This window comes from Pelobates fuscus, chromosome 12 (assembly GCF_036172605.1).
Source record: "Pelobates fuscus isolate aPelFus1 chromosome 12, aPelFus1.pri, whole genome shotgun sequence".
In the NCBI taxonomy this organism is placed as follows: Eukaryota; Metazoa; Chordata; class Amphibia; order Anura; family Pelobatidae; genus Pelobates; species Pelobates fuscus.
Window position 1 is genome coordinate 110,266,961 of NC_086328.1, and position 23,368 is coordinate 110,290,328.

Below are 23,368 nucleotides of genomic sequence, written 5' to 3' on the forward strand. Positions count from 1 at the left end.
TCACTATCTTCTTGTTATCTGTCCCTAGCCACCTTAATTCTCTCCATACCTCTTGTTATCTGTCCCTTGCCTCCTTAATTCTCTCCTTATCCTCTCGTTATCTGTCCCTAGCCTCCTTAGTTCTCTTACCCTTCGTTATCTGTCCCTATTTTCCTTATTTCTCTCCCTATCCCTCGTTATCTGTCCTTTGCCTCCTTAGTTTTCGCACTATCCCTCATTATCTGTCCCTAGCCTCCTTAGTTCTCCCACTATCCTCTCTTTATGTGTCCCTATCCTCCTTAGTTCTCTCACTATCCCTTGTTATCTGTCCCTTGCCTTCTTCATTCTCTCCCTATTCCCTCATTATCTGTCCCTAGCCTCCTTAGTTCTCTCTGTATTCCCTTGTTATATGTCCCTAGTCTCCTTAATTCTCTACCTATCATTCGTTATCTGTCCTTAGCCTGCTTAGTTCTCTCCCTATCCCCTCGTTATCTGTCCCTAGCCACATTATTTCTCTCCCTATTCCCTCGTTATCTGTCCCTAGCCTCCTTAGTTCGCTACCTATTCCCTCGTTATCTGTTTCTAGTCTCCTTCGTTCTCTCCCTATTCCTGCGGTCAGTCTATTTCAGGCTAAAAAAATTACTAAGTCCCATCGCCGAATGGGACTTAGTCTCTGCCGCTGGAAGTTCAGTATGGGAGAAGGTACAGGTCAGCGGTGTTCGCGGAAGTGTGCAGCCAATTTAAGTTCCATTAATTTGGCTGCACACACCGCTTACCGTATTTGAATAAATAAAGATGGCGCCGTTTCGTTTGCGCGAACGGCGGCCTCCCAGCGTTCGGCAATTTACCTACAGCAATCCCACAACCTGGGAGGTAAATTGCCTGCACACTTCTACTTCTGGGTGGTCCGCCTGTATAGTACTTGGTTCACTAATCCCTTTTTTCTGAGCCACGTGTAAAGAAGCCAGGAACAAAGTACTTTTAACAAGTCTGGGGGCAGTGTCCCAAACAAGTCTGGGGACACTGTCTTAAAGGGGCAGTGTCCCAATTTTCCCTATGCCCCAAAAATGTGCTTAAAGGGCAAGCACCTGTCCCATAAAAGTCCATAAGCCCCAATATGCTCACAGACTGTTCTTAAAGGACCATACACAGCAGAGCCATAGTCATGAGTAAGCAGGCTGGCAATAAGGCTTTTCCATAATACAGGGAAGCAGGGCAATTTTTCACTTAAAGAGACAGTTGCAAAAGGCATTTTGTAACACATGGCCTCCTTAGTTCTCTCACTATGCTCTCGATAGTTATCTGTCCCTACAGGGCCGTCCCGTCCATAGGCCACAGTGGAGCAACGGCTCCAGGCGGCACTCTGACAGAGACGGTCTGTCATCATCTAACACAGGAGTTCCCAACTTGTGGTGGGGGTGCAGCATCACTGCACAGATTGGGAACCTGTGTGAAGGTCCATCGGGATGCCCATGCCCTTAAGGTCACCCGATGGACATGTGTGTGTGTATCTGTTTGTGTGTGTGTATTTGTGTATCTGTGTGTTTGTATGTGTGCCTCTGTTTGTATGTGTGTAATGTGTGGGTTTCTGTGTGTTTGTATGTAGTGTGTGTATCTGTGTGTATCTGTATGTGTGTAATATGTGTATCTGTGTAGTGTGTATGTCTATGTATCTGAATGTGTGGCAGTGTGTGTATCTGTATGTGTCACTGTCTGTGTGTGTGTATGTATGTATGTCTGTGTATCTGCATATACAGACACAGTGTATAAGTAAGTGTATTAGCTGCAGTGCACACACAGACACAAGCTACATCCCCAGCATACACAGACACACGCTAAATCCCCAGCACACACAAAGACACATACTACATCCCAAGCACACACACAGACACACTACATCCCCAATACACACACAGACACACACTTCACTCCCAGCACACACACAGACACACACTTCATCCCCAGTACACCCACATAGAGACACTACCATTGCAGAAGGATACGTGTTTTTTTTGTTTGTTTGTTTTTTTGGTGGGGGGGCAGCATTTCATACTTGGATCCAGGCAGCACAATGTCTTGGGCCGGCCCTGTGTCCCTATCCTCCTTGGTTCTCTCACTATCCTCTTGTTATCTGTCCCTAGCCAACCTCCTTAGATCTCTCAGTATTCTATTGTTATCTGTCCCTATCCTCCTTAGTTCTCTCACTATCCTCTCGTTATCTGTCCCTATCCTCTTTAGTTCTCTCCCTATTCCCTCGTTATCTGTCCCTAGCCTCCTTAGATCTCATACTATCTCTCGTTATCTGTCCCTAGCCTCCTTAGATCTCTCACTATCTCTCATTATCTGTCCCTAGCCTCCTTAGATCTCTCCCTATCCCTCGTTATCTGTCTATAGCCTACTTAGATCTCTCACTATCCTCTCATTATCTGTCCCTAGCCTCCTTAGTTCTCTCCCTATCCTCTCGTTATCTGTCCCTAGCCTCCTTAGTTCTCTCCCTATCCCTTTGTTATCTGTCCCTATCCTCCTTAGTTCTCTCACTATCCCTCGTTATCTGTCCCTAGCCTACTTAGATCTCTCACTATCCTCTCGTTATCTGTCCCTAGCCTCCTTAGTTCTCTCACTATCCCTTTGTTATCTGTCCCTATCCTCCTTAGTTCTCTCACTATCCCTCGTTATCTGTCCCTAGCCTCCTTAGTTCTATCACTATCCTCTCGTTATCTGTCCCTAGCCTCCTTAGTTCTCTCACTATCCCTTTGTTATAGGTCCCTATCCTCCTTAGTTCTCTCACTATCCTCTCATTATCTGTCCCTAGCCTCCTTAGTTCTCTCCCTATCCCTTTGTTATCTGTCCCTAGTCTCCTTAGTTCTCTCCCTATCCCTTTGTTATCTGTCCCTAGTCTCCTTAGTTCTCTCACTATCCTCTCGTTATCTGTCCCTAGCCTCCTTAGATCTCTCACTATCCCTTTGTTATCTGTCCCTATCCTCCTTAGATCTCTCTCTATCCTCTCGTTATCTGTCCCTAGCCTCCTTAGATCTCTCTCTATCCTCTCGTTATCTGTCCCTAGCCTCCTTAGTTCTCTCACTATCCCTCATTATCTGTCCCTAGCCTCCTTAGATCTCTCACTATCTCTCGTTATCTGTCCCTAGCCTCCTTAGTTCTCTCCCTATCCCTTTGTTATCTGTCCCTAGCCATCTTAGATCTCTCACTATCCTCTCGTTATCTGTCCCTAGCCTCCTTAGTTCACTCCCTATCCCTTTGTTATCTGTCCCTATTCTCCTTAGATCTCTCACTATCCCTTTGTTATCTGTCCCTATTCTCCTTAGATCTCTCACTATCCTCTCGTTATCTGTCCCTATCCTCCTTAGTTCTCTCCCTATCCCTTTGTTATCTGTCCCTAGCCATCTTAGATATCTCACTATCCTCTCGTTATCTGTCCCTAGCCTTCTTAGTTCACTCCCTATCCCTTTGTTATCTGTCCCTATTCTCCTTAGATCTCTCACTATCCTCTCGTTATCTGTCCCTATCCTCCTTAGTTCTCTCACTATCCCTCGTTATCTGTCCCTATCCTCCTTAGTTCTCTCACTATCCCTTGTTATCTGTCCATAGCCTCCTTAGATCTCTCACTATCCTCTCGTTATCTGTCCCTAGCCTCCTTAGTTCTCTCACTATCCTCTCGTTATCTGTCCCTAGTCTCCTTAGTTCTCTCCCTATTCCTTTGTTATCTGTCCTTGGTCTCCTTAGTTCTTTCACTATCCTCTTGTTATCTGTCCCTATCTTCCTTAGTTCTCTCACTATCCTCTCGTTATCTGTCCCTAGCCTCCTTAGTTCTCTCACTATCCCTTTGTTATAGGTCCCTATCCTCCTTAGTTCTCTCACTATCCTCTCATTATCTGTCCCTAGCCTCCTTAGTTCTCTCCCTATCCCTTTGTTATCTGTCCCTAGTCTCCTTAGTTCTCTCCCTATCCCTTTGTTATCTGTCCCTAGTCTCCTTAGTTCTCTCCCTATCCCTTTGTTATCTGTCCCTAGCAGGGCCGGCGCGTCCATAAGGCGGCACAGGCGGCCGCCTTAGGGCGCACGGGCTCTGGGGGTGCAAGATTTCAGTCACCGGCAGGAGGGAAGCTCTCCCTCCTGCCAGCCACCATCTCTGCCCCCGGCGCGGCTGTGCTGTGCTGAGATCAGACGCGGCGAGGGAGCTCTAATCTCACCTCTCTGCTCCCTTGCGCGCTGTCTGCTGATACCGCGGGAGCCGGAATATGACGTCATATTCCGGCTCCCGCGGTATCAGCAGACAGCGCGCGAGGGAGCAGAGCAGAGAGGTTAGAGCTCCCTCGCCGCGTCTGATCTCAGCACTGCCGCACGTCGCCCAGCAGCCCCACTGGACCCCAGGGAAGGATTCATCATCCACACCAGCTCTCCAGGTAGGGAGGCTGGGTGGAAAATATTTATTTATAAAATAATTAGTGAGTGTATGTGTGTGTGAGTGTATGTGTCTGTGTGTGTGAGTGTATGTGTCTGTGTGTGTGAGTGTATGTGTCTGTGTGTGAGTGTATGTGTCTGTGTGTGACAGAGTGCGCGTCTGTGTGTGACAGAGTGCGCGTCTGTGTGTGACAGAGCGCGCGCCTGTGAGTGACCGAGCGCGCGTCTGTGAGTGACAGAGCGCGCGTCTGTGAGTGACAGAGCGCGCGTCTGTGAGTGACAGAGCGCGCGTCTGTGAGTGGCAGAGCGCGCGTCTGTGAGTGACAGAGCGCGCGTCTGTGAGTGACAGAGCGCGCGTCTGTGAGTGACAGTGTGTGCGTCTGTGAGTGACAGTATGTGTGTGAGTGACAGCGTATGTCTGTGAGTGACAGCGTGAGTGTGAGTGAGTGCGTCTGTGTGTGTGCATGTGAGTGTATGAGTGAGTCTGTCAGTGTATGATGAGTGTGTTTGTCAGTGTATGAGTGTGTGTCTGTCAAATCAGTGAGAGTATGTTTGTCATTGCGTCTGTGTGTGACTATGAGTGTGTCTGTCAATGAGTCTGTGTCTGTCAGTGACGTCTGTGTGTTTGTCATTGAGTGTGTGACTTTCAGTGTGTACAGAGTGTAGCGGAGCGGAGCGCGGTACAGGAGCTTCTGTTTCCTGTACCTGGCCAGACTGACAGGAGGTGCTCACAGAGAGAGCACTCCCTGTCAGTTCGGCCGGGTACAGAAAACTGAAGCTCCTGTACCGCGCTCCGCTCCGCTACACTCTGTACACACTGACACACCATGAAGGGGAGTGTGACCACTAAAGGGGTGTGGGGTGCACCAAGGGACAGGGAGGGAATGGGAGAGAAACACCAAGAGACAGGGAAAAGAGGGGGGAGGGGAGAAGAACACTAAGGGACAGGGAAGGGGAGGGGAGAGGGTCTGGTTAAGAGGCACATAGGTGAAGATGTTTTTTTGGGGGGAGGAGGGGGGGCGGAAAAATGCATCTTCGCCTATGTACCTAAAAATCCAAGCACCGGCCCTGGTCCCTAGTCTCCTTAGTTCTCTTACTATCCTCTCGTTATCTGTCCCTAGCCTCCTTAGATCTCTCACTATCCCTTTGTTATCTGTCCCTAGCCTCCTTAGTTCTCTCACTATCCTCTTGTTATCTGTCCCTATCCTCCTTAGATCTCTCTCTATCATCTCGTTATCTGTCCCTAGCCTCCTTAGATCTCTCTCTATCCTCTCGTTATCTGTCCCTAGCCTCCTTAGTTCTCTCACTATCCTCTTGTTATCTGTCCCTATCCTCCTTAGTTCTCTCACTATCCTCTCGTTATCTGTCCCTATCCTCCTTAGTTCTCTCACTAGCCCTCGTTATCTGTCCCTAGCCTACTTTGTTCTCTCACTATCCCCTGTTATATGTCCCAAACCTCCTTAGTTCTCTCGCTATTACTTTGTTATCTGTCCGTGGTCTACTTAGTTCTCTCACTATCCCTTGTTATCTGTCCTTAGCCCCAGTACCTAGCCCACTCCTAGAGTTCTCTCCCTACCTCACCTAGTTATCTCTCTCTCAGCCCGCCACTTATCTCTCCCTTGGTCTCTCCTGCCATAGTATGTGTATTGTGGCCAGGCTGTCATTGCCTTTCTTTTCAGCCCAACCCGGATGCTACTGGTAGCAGTGCTGTGACATCAAATCACTGCTTATCTTTAACTGGACAGAAACTAGGCCTTCAAGGTTTAATTATTATCATTGTAATGGACTGTGGAATCAGTTTGCGCTATTTAAATGCTAATATTAATCATAATTAAGGCTGAGAAGGAGGTCAGAGCACTGCACTAAGCACTGACTGCTTGGCCACGCTACAGTTCTATAATGGGTGGCCCAAGGGCATGAAGGTGGGCAGCCTATCTATGGTACGGGTGGCAGGAATGCCCCCTACTGTGCTTTCCCTGGGAGATCAGACAGGTGGCACAGCCCCAAGGATGGCCCTGCACTAAACTAATGAATCAATGTTCCTAGAAAGAAGTAATGCATATATGCTCAACTTATTAAAAAATCTAAATCAGTCAGCAAATGCATTGTACACTGACTACATTTCTGGTCATTTGACTTTTATATTTTAAATCCATTTTTAGTATTGAAACTGATGGCATTTCAAGGTTCTCTAACATATGTGTACTTTCTATTTTTAAATGTCTGGGTAACATCCAAATATTCAAGATTCTTAAAAATATATAAATTTGATAGTTTGTGCAAATCTGTCTGTCTGTCTGCCTACCTAACCACCTACAGATGTGTGGTGCCAGTTGCTTTCAAATGCTAGTGATCTTTTTTACCCTGTTACTCTCTTGTGTTATTTATCTTTCCAAATTTTTCTCAACTTGTCAGAAAGCTTGCGAAATCATTAATTGTATACCCTTCCAATAGTTTAGATGTACTGGGTATTCATTTATTTAGGACTATATTTATTTCATTTTAAAAGAAACTCTTGGTTGTGAGGGGGTTAAGGTTTGATTTCTATAGACAGCTACTGGGGATAAAGGTTTATTTTTTTCTTTCCAGCACGTTGATAAATCTATTGACTAACGTTTGCAAATTAGCTCAGAAAATGGAATTCAGCTCCTGTAAAGCAACTGTTAAATAAAATAATACCTTGCCGGCTGGCTCGGTGCAGTGTATTCAGTCATACAGTAAAAAAAAAAAAAAGGAAACCCAGAATTGAGCCAAGCATAGTATGTAATCTAATATCTTTGGGAGAGAGAGAGAAGTTATCGTGCTCTACTGCAGTAAACCTATTCTCTCCTCGCAGGCTGTGGATACACACTTTCTCTGCTCCTGATTCTCCTGCAAGAATTCCTCCAAATTCCCAGTGTCCCATGTATGATGACAGAGAAGACCCTTTCTGTCCTTAAACAGAGCACTTGGGAACCTAAGCGGCTGGGCACAAGCCCCTGGGTGAGTAATAGTTACAGTATAGTTACAGTATAGACTTGAAAAAGTCTGCAAAATATTTTTTCCTCTACTAACAACCTAAAAATCTTGCATTCCCAGCTTCCAAATTGCAGCTATTCTGCTATCGGTAACTTGTTTGTCCTTTAATCAGCTGATGAGTTCCACTCCATCCTCTGCTGTTTAAATGTAATCAGACAGCCTGGTCTTGTTCTAGACAAGTAGACGAGCAGAATGTGTCACTGATTGTTCCTAATATTTGTTTACAGAATGGAATCTCCAAAGCTTTAAACATGAATTATTTGGCAATTGGGTGCAGAGGCTGCTGGGTTGTAATGAATGCACCCATTGTTTTGTGTTTGTTTGGCCCATATTTTTATTTTCTCAGAATGAGCTTGTGTATGTTCCAAGCATCTCTTGTGATTAGTGGCAAAGTCTCCGAATGTCCAGAAGCTTGTGGAATGTGACAGCTTACAGTTGAATGGTCTGGGCATCTCTGTAGGTTTAAAGGGTCTGCACAAGTATACGTTAAATTCCTCAGAGTGAATCCTCATCAAATCTCAGGCAGATTCCATCGCCCTATGTTAACTGGGCTGGCTGTATATTTATTAGGGAAGTTTTGGAAACAATTGCTTTTCTGCTTCAGATTTTCCCAGTTTCTCCATAAACTATTTCACGATCAATCACTCAAATTTGACAGTTTCCAACGAAATTTAAATATCATGCGCAATGTAACAATGAACGGATCATGAGATGGATACTGAAGGGTTAAGATGTGAGCGGAACATCCTTTAAATTTTTGTCCCATAGTAAAATTGGATTATAGAGCTTTGCTAAATGTGCATGCCTTAAATTGAAGCTTAATTATAATGATACAAGTTGCAGCCAGCAATATCTCGTCAGACACACCCTGCCCATTTTCCTGAGTGCAAATGCGGTCCCAATGGATACAGGATACGATTCTTCCCATTCTTGGAGTCTTCAAACTGTCAGGACAATTAATGTGTGCTGCGCTTTGTAAGTACTAAGTATAGAAATGCATGTTAGTATGACGCTAACGGTGATATAGCTGCAGATGGATCGATTTTGTATATACATTTAAGTGTTCCTGAAAGCATTGCAAAGTGTGTGTTTAAAGAGACACATAAAGAGGTCATAATAAAGGGATTTTGGGTCGTAGATTCTGCTGCTGCGGCATTCAAAATAAGAAAAAGGCCTTATCTAACAAATAGCGCTGTTTACATTTCGCGGTTTCAGGCAGACAACCACAAGTGTCAATTATTGAATCTATTTACGATTTGGTATCAGCATGCAGTGTCCTTATACCCAAGGCTGCGTGTGTCTAATAGCACTGGATTCATTGCTTCTTGTAGATAAATACTGTATTGGATTGGTGGTCAGAGTGATTGTTACGCATGCACCAAATGTTCAGTGCTTCTCCTATGAGAAGTATACGATTGGACAAATGTCATAAGAACTGATGGCTTCACGCTATGGAGATTGTGATGCTCTAAGGAGTCTTTCCTGGTGCTGGTATAATGAATTTTTTAAGGCAGGGCCATGTGATCTAAATAACAAAAGGAATATGTATTGTTAAAAAATATAGTATTTAATTAGATGGGTCCTTTAAGTGTGAGATTAACAAATGTCCCTCCAGATTGGAAATTCCATCTCTGAATTTGACATGAAATTGCAACTGCAGTTTATTAAAAGATATTCAGAAGTAGATTTGCAAAGTTGTACTCTCAGAGTCAGGAACCAGATCAAAAATAAATGACAGAATTCTATGAAAAGTATAGGAATTTAAATAATTGTCAAACTTGGACGGGATCCAAATTGACCCAGAAATTACCATTTGGAGCTAGATTTAAATATTCTATGGGATTTTTTTCTCTGCTTTTTAATATCAAGTTGAGCCAAAAATTACAAAAAAAATCTTCCCACTGGATGTTCATGCAGGTAGTGTGATTCCACCAATCTTTAGACTGATTCCCAACAGAGTAGAGTGCTAGTTTCACTGCATCACTACTCAATGTGTCTGGCAGTTGAAAGAGGAACTTCTTCTAACCCAGCAAGCAGGTATAATGCCTCACCCCATTTCCTCACCCCTTTGATGGTGTATGTGGGTTATGAATTGAATATTTCTGAGGAAATGGAACTTAAATGACCATTTGCTCCTTTTTACAATCCCATGGTGTGTACAGTTGATGAATAATTGACAGAATAGTTTAAAGATTATCCATTAAAGGACCACTCCACACACATTAAGCACTTTCTCATGTTGTGAAGAGTGTGTAATCTTTTTCCATTTTACAAAAAGTGCAGATATCAATAGATACTGGCATTTTTATGAACTAACCTTGTTCCACCCATGTGACTGTCAATCAGACAACCGGTTCTGTTACTTCCTGGTTTGTTTAGCTCAGTGGAGCTAAACTCAAGAGGCAGCAATTGTCCAAAGCACCTGAATTGCAAAGACTTCTCTTTGAGCTGCATTGGGAAGTCTGGGAGAGTGCTTGATAGAAGAAGAACAGTAGAAAGGAACGGTAGAAAGATGGAATGTGTGTGTCAGAGAGAGAGAGAGGAGATGAACATGTGTGGCTGCCTCCTTATGTAATCAAAAGCATACACTCATTTCTCATATTTGTAAAATCTGGAGTCAGGATTAGTAGCTGAGAAATATGATCTGATTTTGCTGTTACAAAGATGCACAATTTCATATAGGACCACATGGTGACTGAGTCTACATCATTATAAATTGTTATACATCCATCTAGTCTTTATGGGAAGACTTGGGATTAACAGTCCTTTTATTTCTGCATAGGCAAGTCTGAACCTCTCCTAAATACAGAACTTTTGAAAACAAGGTTTAGTTTTGTCGACATGTTATATTTTCAGACTAAAAGCTTTAACTTTATACTTGTTTGTTGCAGTCAAATGGAGGGGAAATAAAGGCAGGTTTAAAACTCTAATGCCATCTCATTAGAGTTTTTAGGGATATTTGGTTACTTCTTATTTCTGGAGATTTGATTGGAACCCACAGAGATATACTTCTGATTTAAATGACTGCTAAACATACTGACTGGAGCACTCCTTGGAAAATACCTAACTGGAGCACCTCTTGGTAGAGGCCTGACTAGAGCATTTTTGGTATAGGCCTGACTGGAGCACCTCTTGATAGAGGCCTGACTAGAGGAACCCATGTGAGAGACTTAATTGAAATATCTTTAGGGATGTACCTGCTTTGGAGAGGTCTATTTATACAGATACATGACTGGAGTAACTCTACCTGAGATAAAATTGGATCTCTACTTGGTGGTAAGCTGATTGGAGAATCCCTTGGGCAATACTCTACTTGGTTATCTCAAGAGAGAGTTGTTAGTGGAACACCTCTTGGAAGAGACTTGCATGGAGCATCACTTGTGTAATATCTAACTAGAGCATCTGTTGAGCTAGACCTGTCTTGGCCACCAGTTGGGTTAGATATGGTCAGAGAACATGACAGGACACATCCTGGGAAAAACATGGAAGCAGAACTACTTGGGGGAGATTTAACTAAACAACATCAACCAAGAAAGATGTATGTGGAGCACCTCTTTGGGGAGTTCTCTTTCGGGTATCCATTAGAAGATACTTAATTCAGGTTTCTTTTGGGAGCGACCTGACTCGGAGATAGCTAAACTGAGTACATCTTGGTACATAGCTAATTTGAACAATTCTTTACCCGGGTACATTGATAATTAACCACAATACAGTTCTTTTCTTTAAACACACACTATTGTTTTAATATAATATAAATACATTGTACACTATGTACCTAATGTATATGATGTATGAACCTTTGGTTTAACTGTTCGTTGTATGTTTTCTGTGTATGTCTGCTGGTATAATGTTTTTTTGTTTTTCTTGGCTTTGTTTTGTAGCATGTAGCTACACACCCATCTAAACTTAGAAAAGTAATAAAGAATTGTATCAGTTGGCTGTGTTTGTTGTTATATGATTTAATTCATTTTAGGAACATGTTAGATCTATATTTATGTACATGTATTTTGTACAGTTATGTTAGAAACAGAGTTTTTATTATTACAGTAGAACTAAATGCTGGATATGTGAGACAGCAACATGTTTACTGTTTCATAGACGAGGCAATCATTGCTTTGAGTTCCCTACCCTTTCAGCAACGAGAAGAAAACCGTGAGAATCACATTGATATGATTTAGTAGAAGAGGTCCTACGACTGTGACCTAGAGATATATATCTTTAAAAATATCAGTTTACAGCAACAGAGGGAAGCATTATTACTAAATGAAACTATAGACAAAATATACAAGAAGACAACCTGTAATATTATAAGAAATGAAGAGCAGTAATTTCTACATTGTTTTCCAAGGTGGCCACCGTTTCTTTAATTCCTCAGGGGTTCCTGTGCACCTCATTATAGCTACATGTTAGCAGGTGTTAGATACTTTTAAATTGTTTTAATCTAATAAATGTTTAAGCAGTCTCTCTCATGAATTTCCCATCACAATCTGCCTCGAACACTCCCGACCATGGATTAAATTGTGAATTCCCACAAACTCCTTGTTTCTTTTTGTTCCACTGTATAATGATTTTTTTAGTAATGGTTTACTGCCTTAACCCTTGCACGTCACTGCTTCTCAGTGGTATACATGGAGAAAGTATCTTTGCAAAGGCTTTTTAATGTTATCATTTTTTGTGCATACTGTATTTGTATTACAGTACATTATTATTATATGATTTTATTTAACTAATGTTCTTGTGAATTGATCATGGAGACGAGTAATTTATAGTGTGTTCTTGGGTTCTGTAAAATATAACCCAACATCCTTAAAGTATTATGTCTGTGCCTTGTTAGTGGAGATTGTGATTGCTGGTCTGGTGGGAAACTTCTCCACAGTGTGAATGGAATCAATGTTACATGCGCGTCTCCCACTGGGACATATTCCTCAGCTGAGAACACATGTTTTAGATGTTATTTAAAATGTCACTGTCATCAGAAATTGCCTTCGTTGCACTATAGCACTCCAAAACCTGACCACACTGTATGTTGATAATTGTAACATTAGTTACAATTTGGCTGAATTTTAAAAAATGAATGATAGATTATTAGCAATCCTTTTATTGCCATGGGGCACATTGGACACACATAATCACCCGAGAGTTCAAAGAAAATGTACCTATTCTGTGAACATTGGAATGATAAGAAATATTCAAGTCACATTATGTCATTGGTTGCTCAAATTCCATATTCTCATATCACATAGTCTCATTGGTTGATACAGTTGCATATTCTCAAAATACTATTTGTTATCAGTAGCTGTCCCGAAAGGTGTTGAGAAATGAGAAGCAATTTCAAAATGGCCACCTTCACACTGACAAAATGTTACTTGACTTAGACTTATTATTCTTTGGTTAGATGAAGGTGACATAAATATGTTACAAATATTATTTTAATTTAGTATTTATTAAAACAATATGCTGGGTAGTTTGTTCTGCAGTTGGACAACCAGAGATCATTATTTGAATATAGTGTATAGTAATGCAATATACCAGCAGGTGATCATTATCTAAATATAATGTAAGTTGAAGCCCGTTTGATCTAATTTTCATTTTCTATATACTTTTTATGTCAAAGCAGTCCATGCACAGTCATTATCATAGCTAGACAAAGTGTGTTCATGACCGCTATTAGTATAAATAAAGGTCTGTGTATTTCTTCATTTACAATAAGCACTTTATCACAGTTTTATAACTAGGTCAGCTGTTGAAACTTGTGATTTTTGGTGTTACATCTGAATTTACGAATGTTTCCCATTTAGTGTTTTAGTATTGGCAATCGCTATCATTAAAACTGAAGAAATTATTTTTTAAAACTTCTATATTCTATGTTAAAAAAAACACAGAAATGAGGGCTGCGCCTGAGATATACACAAAAATAGTAAACGTAAACAACGACTAGTGTAAAAGTGTAAAATTGATAAACTATCAATATAATAAAAAATAGTAAAGATAAAAAGTCTTGATTAAAAAATTAGTTAATAGTAAAGGCAAGTGGTCAAAGGGTCACAGCTGAACAATCTTGTCTAGAAGGGTATGCAGGTTTTTCAGAGTCCCTTGATGTAATCCATACACAGCATAAAAAGACAAAAGCGGGAAAGGCTCCAATAGTGCAATATATCAATATGATGAGAGTGAAGGTAATAAAAATAACAATGGGTTACTCACATTTAGTGGAGCTATAGCCAGCTCCAACGTACATGACGTGCAGTGCTATTATCCCCATTTACAGGATATATTGTATATTAGCTATATTGTTTTAGCTAAGAATATAGTATTGTTTGTAAATAAATAAATACTCAGCAATATCACAGCTACGTCACTGTTGATGAGGTATATGAGGCTCAAAAAACATTTGAGATTTACAAAGCAGAAAGATGACAATTTTCTGGATACTTTTAAAACACTTAAAAACAATAAAAAACAGAACGAACTTTCACCCCCTGTCCCCCCCCCACAAAAAAATAAAACAAAAAAAAATATTTAGCTCAGAACTCTTTGATAAATCTCCCCAACTGTGTTCAAAGACAAGGCCAAGTAGAGGAACAGTCATACATTACATTCTTCTCTGCTTCAGTTGAGTGGCATAAAACAATTTACATAATCACGTTTGTTAAAATTGTTTGGATTGCAGAATTATTATGATATGAAAGAGAAATATGTTACAAGTTATATATGTAGAGAAGCCTGTTCTCTTGTCTGGTGTGGAAAGCTGGCTAAATATTGGGCATTCATGTTACTGAATATAGATACATTGGTGCATTCTAAACTAGAGAACAAGCAATAATTCAATAGACCACTCAACACTGAGTGATTGTAATGGTTTATTTATTCACTATGTGGGTTCACAGATTGTCCGGGCCTTGTAGCTTGATGTAATAGGAAAGATGAATACAGGAAGTAGCTGGATTTTGACGGGGTCATTTTTTTTCTCTATAATATCACCTCTGTCTCTTTAATACCAGCCCTTTCACATCCCTCACGTTATCCTCAGTGACACATAGACTAGTCTGTGTTTACAGGTCACATTGTGACCTTCAGTCAACTCTGGAGCATGGTATTCGATGTGTTAATTATCTCAATTAACATGTGTTTCTCATCATTCCTATTGTAAAGCAAAGCAGATGGTAAAGATTTTATTATGGTCTGCGGGGACTCTGGCGTCTATTCACAAGAAGGCTCAGGAGAGTTATCATGAGATGAATACCCATAATAATGTTTGTATTGCAGTATTCTGCAGTGAGATTTAAAAAAAGCCAGTTCATCTCAGCTAAAATTCTGGCATAGCTCCCACATTCCGAAATCCGGTAGGACAGTCCCCTTTTTCATCCTCCCTGCTATTTGCTGCTGTTCTACTTCTGAAAAGTAAGGCAAACTTTAGGATCAAGAAGAGTGGAGCAGTAATATGCCAATGCTAGGTATGAGTAAATAAGGACTTTCTGCCTACGCAAGAGTGTCTTCACCTCTCCTTTGTCTCTCCTCGTAGCCCGGTTTTATAACAGGGTTGAGCTTTTCTGGTTTCTGGGTTTTAGAAATTCTGACAATTTTTGCTTCCCCTGGCAAGACATCTTTTGGTGTGCCTACTTCTGTGCATTGCCAGTGAAATGTATTGTATGACTGGCATAGTCATCTCTATTTCTACTCCACTGATATTTAGAGGTATGCTTGGTGTGTGAACCTTCTTGATGTAAATTTTTTGAGATTTCAAAATGTGGTCTCAAAAATAACTTTGTGCAGTCACAAATGACCTGGAATTGCTTCCAAATGCATATTTGTGGTCAAAGTTTAGAGACACCAATCTTGCCTTTACACCAACATGGATGGACCTTCACACTTGACGCACTTGAACAAATCACTCGCAGTGCAACAAAAAAAAAAAATGAGAATATGCAAGTCTGAAGTCTTCATGTACAAGTGGAGACCCAAGCCTCTCATGATCAACCTCCTATCCATGACTTGGTGAACCTAGGCTTCCTGTGGGTTCTCTGTATTTTCCCATGTGTAAAAACATAGAACATTTAGATTAAAAAAGAAAAGTCTTTACAATCTCCATAGAACATGGAAGAAGATCAGATAACTAGTTGCTATTTGACTAACCAACCTGCAATAAGATAATGAGTCTAACTTGCAGGGCTTTATTCACCTTAAATGTGTGTATGTTGTTGGTGATCTAAGTAAATTTAATAAAGACTAAACTATTTTAATTCTAATACCAAGATGAATGAAATTACTAGTGGCTGTATACTTTTGAGAACTGGTCTCCGACTTTCTCATTATCTTAGTGGGGGACCTAGCCTCATAAATTCTTTATTTGTTCTAATTCTAACGTTATCCAGGTTAAGCCCTATTTACCCACCCAGTCCTTATCTGCTCCATTACTTTTGCCTAACCCATGTAGCTTCTTTCTATCATTGATTACTTACAGGGCAACCATCAACCACCAAGGACTTATCTTTAAATTCTGATGGCTGCATTGTCAAGATCAGCATTTGGAATTAGTGAGGCTTATATTCTTGTTTTAAGTTTGAAGCCTATAGGTAATTTAATCAATGAAATATATTTTAGCAAAGGTAAGCTTGAAAGATAGTATTTTATTTGCAGGTAGACATTTGATAAATAAGGCAATAGTGGCTGTGAATGGTCTAACTTGGCAGAGATGATAACCAGGTGCGAAACACATCATGCTAATGCTGTAGTCAGACAATACACGAAGTGAGAAGCAGCTTGCAGGAGAGGACACTGAGAAATGAGATACATACAACAAGTGGGACACACCTTTAACCCCTTAAGGATACATGACATGTGTGACATGTCATGATTCCCTTTTATTCCAGAAGTTTGGTCCTTAAGGGGTTAAAGAATAGTACAAGACTGGTGTTACTATCCTATTAAGGTTATTTCACCTCAAAGTGGCTGCTTACCTGTGAGAGTTTTACATGTTGGTTGGTTGGGGATCCATTGCTCATGAGTACTCATCAGTACCTGATACACTCAGAACGTGTGAGTGGCACTGTTCCATTCCTCACCTGTGTGTTGCTACTTGCTACCCATAAGATACACACTTATTTATGTTTATGTGTCAATTAGTCTGCACTATATGTTTTTGCTTTATTGTTTAAAGGCACAACACCTTTCACAAAATTGGTTTGCTGAAGTCTCTGAAGGATATTATGTATTCTCTGCCACCATATTTTATAATTTTTTGTTTTAGAGATGGAAATCGGGTTTGCATGTAGGAATATATGTTTGCTGGTATCATAATTTCAGATATGTTCCTTACATGGGTTCAAGAACAAGATTATTATCAGCATGGAGAAGTGATATATGTCCTGGAAATCTTGAAGGATCTGGAAAACCTGCTTCAGCTTTAAAGGGACACTTTAAGCACCAAAACAACTTAATGGAGCAGTTTTGGTGTATATAGATCATGATCCTGTCATCTCACTGCCCAATTTTCTGCAATAAATGAGATAAATCACTTTTTTTTATTCAGCCATAGCTCCACCTCCCTTGGCTGAGACTCACAAAGACAAACGTCCTGAGAAGTCTAAAACATGTTTAGCTTCCCTCTTTGTCCATTGATTTAACCCCTTAAGGAGGGAGTCAGTTGTACAAGTTGTGATCAAAACAAAACGTAAACAAAACCTGGAATTTCTGCTTTATGCCTGTTCAACCATAATTCACCTCTTTCATATTAAGTGCACCCACACTTATTATATATAATTTTGTTCAGGAGAAACAGGGCTTTCATTTCATATCAAATATTTATATATGAAACATAACTTAATATGAATACGATTTTAAAAAACTTAGAAAAATTAAGTAATTTTGCTACTGTTCAATTTCTGCATGGCATTTGAACTGTTAATATCATAATACTGTTAGTTTTTATTTCAATAAATTACACATATTTGTATTTAGCGATGTCTCACAAGTACAAAAGTACCCACTATGTACAGGTTTTATGGTGTTTTGAAGAGTTACAGGGTTAAATATGTGGCTTTCCCCCTTTCATTTTTACACATTGAAATGTGCCAGGTTGGTTTACTGGGCCTATGTTGCCTTTGGGACTGTATGGCAGTCCAGGAATGAAAATTAACCCCAGCATGGTATACCATTTGTAAAAGTAGAAAACCCAGGATATTCAAAATGGGGTATGTCCAGTCATTTGCAGTAGCCACTTAGTCACAAACCCTGGCCAAAGTTACCAATCATATTAGTTTTTTGCATTTTTCACACAAAGACTGCACTTTCATTGATTATATCATTGTCATTATACATTTAACTGCTAAAATACACTCATATTTGTGTTCAATGATGTCTCACGAGTAAAACAGTACTCTGAATGTACATGTTTTATGGAGTTTTGGAAAGTTACAGGGTCAAATGTAGGACTTGCCCATTTCATTTTTTACACATTCAAATTTGCCAGATTGGTTATGGTGCCTTTGAGACTGTATGGCGGCCCAGGAATGAGATTTACACCCATCATAGCATACCATTTGCCAAAGTATACAACCCAGGGTATTCAAAATGGGATATGTCCAGTCTTTTTTTAGTAGCCACTTAATCACAAACCCTGGCCAAAATTAGCGTTCATATTTGTTTTTTGCATTTTTCACAAACAAAACGGCCCTTTCACCGATGATATCATTGTTATTGTAAGTTTACTGCTCTAAAACACTCATATTTGTGTTCAGTGATGTCTCACCAGTACAACTGTACCCCCCATGTACAGATTTGATGGGGTTTTGGAAGGTTACAGTGACAAATAAAGGGCTTTCCCATTTCAGTTTGCCAGATTGGTTAGGTGGCCTATGTTGCCTTTGAGACCAAATGGCAGCCCAGGAATGAGAATTACTCCCATCATAGCATATCATTCACAAAAGAAATAAACCCAGGGTTCAGAATTCAGTAAGTCCAGTAAGTCTTTTGTAGTAGCCACTTAGTCATAAATGCTAGCCAAAGTTAGTTTTCATATTTTGTTTTGCATTTTTCACACAAAAACTGCACTTTCACTGGTGATATCATCACCATTAAAAGTTTTAGTGTTTTAAAACACTCATATTTGTTATCAGCCAAGTCTCACAAGTACAACAGTACCCCACATGTACAGGTTTTATGTTATGGAAAGTTACAGGGTTATGGTGTTAAACGTTATGGTACGTTACAGGGTTAAATATAGGGCTTGTCAATTAAATTCAATGGACTTTCTTGAGCAAGAAAGTTCCATTAGTGAATAGTGATGTCGCGAACATAAAATTTTCGGTTTGCGAACCGCGAACGCGAATTTCCTCAAATGTTCGCGAACCGGGCGAACCGCCATAGACTTCAATAGGCAGGCGAATTTTAAAACCCACAGGGACTCTTTCTGGCCACAATAGTGATTGAAGGGGGGGGACACACCTACTCTCCTTCCCCCCCCTGGACGGCGGGTGGGGGCCATCAGAGGCGGCTCTCTAATTAGGCGGTTTAGGCGGGCGCCTAAGGCCTCGCGCTGGCGGGGGCCTCGCGGCCGCCTAAACCGCCTGTTGGCAGAGTGTGTCAGGTCCTCGGTCAGTGACCGAGGACCTGACACCAGGAGGGGGCCCGGCGGCTTGCCGGTATGCCGCCGGGTGCGAGGCCCCTCCTGGCTGCCCGGCCAGCCACCGCAGACACTGGTCTGCAGCTCCGCAGTGTGCAGAGCTGCAGACCATGTGACTCGCGAGAATTGGCCAATCAGAGCGTTGCCGCGGGTTACCACGGCAACGCTCTGAAATCTCGCGAGATTACACGGTCTGCAGCTCTGCGGAGCTGCAGACCGGGAGCAGTGACCACCGGACCACCAGGGAGCCCACTGGACCACCAGGGAAAGGTAGGCTCTCCCTCCCCATCACCCCCCACCACACTCAGGCTCACCCCCAGCTTCACCACCCACCACCACCATCACCCCTCACCACCCTCAGCCTCACCCCCGACCACCATTACCCCCCACCACCCTCAGCCTCACCCCCTCCATCACCCTCCACCACCCTCAGCCTCACCCCCACCACCACCATCACCCCCCACCACCATCACCCCCCACCACCATCACCCCCACCACCCTCAGCCTCACCCCCCACCACCCTCAGCCTCACCCCCCCACCACCACCATCACCCCCACCACCCTCAGCCTCACCTCCCACCACCCTCAGCTTCACCCCCCACTACCATCACCCCCACCACCCTCAGCCTCACCCCCCACCACCCTCAGCCTCACCCCCCACCACCCTCAGCCTCACCTCCCACCACCCTCAGCTTCACCCCCCACCACCATCACCCCCACCACCCTCAGCCTCACCCCCCACCACCCTCAGCCTCACCCCCCACCACCACCATCACCCCCCACCACCCTCAGCCTCACCCACCACCATCACCCCCCACCACCCTCAGCTTCACCCCCCACCACCATCACCCCACCACCCTTAGCCTCACACCCACCACCATCACCTCAGCCTCACCATCACCCCCCACCACCCTCAGCCTCACCACCATCACCACCCACCACCATCACCCCCCACCACCATCACCCCCACCACCCTCAGCCTCACCCCCACCACCCTCAGCTTCACCCCACCACCACCATCAGCTTCACCCCCACCACCGTCACCATCACTCACCCACCACCACCATCACCATCACCACCCTCAGCCTCACCCCCCACCACCATCACCCCTCACCACCCTCACCATCACCCCTCCCCACCATCACCCCCCACTACCCTCAGCCTCACCCCCACCACCCTCAGCTACACCCCCACCACCGTCACCATCACCCCCCACCACCCTCAGCTTCACCCCCCACCACCCTCAGCCTCACCCCCACCACCCTCACCATTACCCCTTCACCATCAGCCTCACCCCCCCAACACCCTCAGCCTCACCATCCCCCATAACCCCCCACCACCCTCAGCCTCACCTCCCACCACCCTCAGCATCACCCCTCACCACCCTCAGCTTCACCACCCACCACCACCCTCAACATCACCACCCTCAGCATCACTCCCCCCACCACCCTCAGCATCACCCCCTCACCCCCTCAGCATCACCCCCCTCAGCCTCACCCCCCACCACCCTCAGCCTCACCACCCTCAGCATTACCCCTCACCACCCTCAGCATTACCCCCCACCACCCTCAGCATCACTACCCTCAGCATAACCCTCCGTCACCACCCTCAGCCTCCCCCACTCACCATCACCCCCTCCTTCTCACATCACCCCCCTCTCACTCTTACATTACCCCCTCTCACTCTCACATTACCCCCTCTCACTCTCACATTACTCACTCTCACATTAGCCCCCCCACTCTCACATTACCCCCCCACTCTCACATTACCCCCCTCTCACTCTCACATTACCCCCCTCTCACTGTCACATTACCCCCTCTCACTCTCACATTACCCCCTCTCAATCTCACATTACTCACTCTCACATTACCCCCTCTCATTCTCACATTAACCCCCCTCACTCTCACATTACCATCACCCCCCACTCCCTCTCACATTACCATCCCCCCCGCTCCCTCTCACATTACCATCCCCCCCCGCTCCCTCTCACATTACCATCAACCCCCCGCTCCCTTTCACCATCACACCCCCCGTTCCCTTTCACCATCACACCCCCCGCTCCCTTTCACCATCACACCCCCCGCTCCCTCTCACCATCACACCCCCCGCTCCTTCTCACCATCAGCTACCCCATACACATAGGGTCTCAGACAAAAACGCAAACATGCTCACAGAGACATACATTCGCACACACAAGGATACTCTCTGTCAGACACACTCTCAGGCACATACACAGGTAGACAGTGAATCAATGTGTATATGTGACACTTTTTTGTTAGTGGGGCCTCATGTTTGCATTTCGCCTAAGGCCTCATAAAGTCTAGAGCCGCCTCTGGGGGCCATAAAGATAATGAGGGGGGACCTATAGTCCTCCCCCCCCCCCGGCCTCCACCCTAGGCGGCGGGTGGGGGCCATAAAGATAATGAGGGGGGACCTACTGACCTCCCCCTCTCCGGCCCCCACCCCTGGACGTCGCGTGGTGACCATAAAGATAATGAGGGGGGGACCTACTGTCCTCCCCCTCTCCGGCGGCAGGTGGGGGCCATAATGATAATGAGGGGGGGACCTACTGTCCTCCCCCCCGGCCCCCACCCCTGGGCGGCGGGTGGGGGCCATAAAGATAATGAGGGGGGACCTACTGTCCTCCCCCTCTCCGGTCCCCACCCCTGTGCGGCGGGTGGGGGCCCTAAAAAAACAATAAGGGGGGACCTACTGTCCCCCCTGGGCCCCCCTGGCCCTAAATACTAATAAGGGGGGGACCTAATGTCCTCCTCCCTGGCCCCCACACCTGAGCAGCGGGTGGGGGCCCTAAATACAAATGGGGAGGACCCTAGTAACCCCCTCAAAAAAAATATCCCCCTACCTACCCCCCTCACCCTAAAAATAATGAGGGGGATCTTTAACTAAGAACCTGTCAAAAAAAAAAAAAACTTACCATTCAATGTTTTCTTTGTTCTAAAATCTTATTTTTTCAGCCCCAAAAAAGGCCAAATAAAAAAACCGACGCAATTAAAATAAAAAAAAAACGAGCACAAAAAAAAATATTCCATCTTCACCCATGGAGTGATCTGCTCAGACTGAGCTCTGCAGGGCGGGGGAAGGCTTATAAAGCCTTGCCACGCCCTGCAATTAGGCTAAGAACATTCTGATTGGCCGGTTTAAGCCAATCAGAGTGCTCTTTGTCATTTTACACAGCGTGGGAAAATTCCAAAGAGCACTCTGATTGGTGGGCTTGAAATCCATCCAATCACAGTGCTCTGTGTCATTTTACACTGCGTGGGAAAGTTCTTTGGAATTTTCCCACGCTGTGTAAAATGACACAGAGCACTGTGATTGGATGGATTTCAAGCCCACCAATCACAGTGCTCTTTGTCATTTTACGCAGCGTGGGAAAATTCAAAGGACTTTCCCACGCTGTGTAAAATGACACAGAGCACTGTGATTGGCTTAAACCAGCCAATGAGAGTGTTCTTAAACTAAGTGCAGGGCGTGGCAAGGCTTTATAAGCCTTTCCCCACCCTGCAGAGCGCAGTCTGCGCGGAGCCTTCCATGGGTGAAGATGGGTTATTTTTTGTTGGTGCTCGTTTTTTTTTTTTTTTTTTTTATTGCGTTTATTATGGTTTTTTATTTGCCCTTTTTTGGGGCTGAAAAAAGAAGATTTTAAAAGAAAGAAAACATTGAATGGTAAGTTTTTTTTTTTTTTTTTGACAGGTTCTTAGTTAAAGGTCCCCCCTCATTATTTTTAGGGTGAGGGGGGTAGGTAGGGGGATATTTTTTTTTGAGGGGGGAGGGGGTGACTAGGGTCCCCCCATTTGTATTTAGGGCCCCCACCCGCCGCTCAGGGGTGGGGGCCAGGGGGGAGGACATTAGGTCCCCCCCTTATTGTTTTTTTTAGGGCCCCCACTCACTGCTCAGGAGTGGGGGCCGGGGGGGACAGTAGGTCCCCCCTTATTGTTTTTTTAGGGCCCCCACCCATCGCTCAGGGGTGGGGGCCGGGGGGGACAGTAGTTCCCTCCCATTGTGATTTATGGCCCCCATCCACCGCGCAGGGGGAGGGTCCGGGGGGAGGACAGTAGGTCCCCCCCTCATTATTTTTATGTCACCCACCCACCGCACAGGGGTGGGGGCGGGGGGGAGGACAGTAGGTCCCCCCCCTCATTATTTTTATGGCCCCCACCCAACGCTCACGGGTGGGGGCGAGGGGGAGGACAGTAGGTCCCCCCCATTGTGATTTATGGCCCCCAACCACCGCGCAGGGGTGGTGGCCGGGGGGAGGACAGTAGGTTCCCGGGGCGGATCGAACGCGAACATGCTATGTTCGCCAGGAACTATTCG

At 44.0% G+C, this 23,368-nt stretch overlaps 1 protein-coding gene across 2 annotated transcripts in view; it reads left to right on the forward strand.

The window, feature by feature from the left end:
- The window catches only part of GAS2 (growth arrest specific 2), a 94,051-nt gene that overhangs the window by 16,006 nt on the left and 54,677 nt on the right, over positions 1-23,368 (forward strand). For both annotated transcript variants that reach the window (XM_063437929.1, XM_063437931.1), the window contains exon 2: positions 7,232-7,377. The gene's annotated coding sequence lies outside the window, so the exon portion shown is untranslated. The remainder of the gene's footprint in view (positions 1-7,231; positions 7,378-23,368) is intronic.